Source organism: Penaeus monodon, chromosome 23 (assembly GCF_015228065.2).
Source record: "Penaeus monodon isolate SGIC_2016 chromosome 23, NSTDA_Pmon_1, whole genome shotgun sequence".
NCBI lineage: Eukaryota > Metazoa > Arthropoda > Malacostraca > Decapoda > Penaeidae > Penaeus > Penaeus monodon.
In genome coordinates this window covers 2,495,226-2,495,438 of record NC_051408.1, presented here as the reverse complement: position 1 = coordinate 2,495,438, position 213 = coordinate 2,495,226, and the positions used below count along the sequence as shown (strand labels likewise).

Sequence of the window (213 nt, the reverse complement as noted above, 5' to 3'; positions counted from 1 at the left end):
ACGAAGGGAAATGAAGTTTCTCGATACTTTTCTACATCCCGAAGGCCATGCGCGGCCACAATGGCCCAAGGAAGTTGAAATGACAGCGGGAGAAAAGGCCACACGAGTGAGAAATGTGAAGGAGGCCAAAGGAGGTTTTCTGAATCGTATTCCCTTCCCTGCTTGAGGGAGAGACAGGCAGGGAGGGAGAAGTAGATCGATAGACAGACAGAC

The 213-nt window shown here is 50.7% G+C and overlaps 1 protein-coding gene across 1 annotated transcript in view; it reads right to left on the bottom strand.

Annotated features, from left to right (window-relative positions):
* The window catches only part of LOC119587716 (corticotropin-releasing factor receptor 1-like), a gene marked incomplete in the record, with an annotated part of 126,234 nt that overhangs the window by 12,276 nt on the left and 113,745 nt on the right, over positions 1-213 (bottom strand).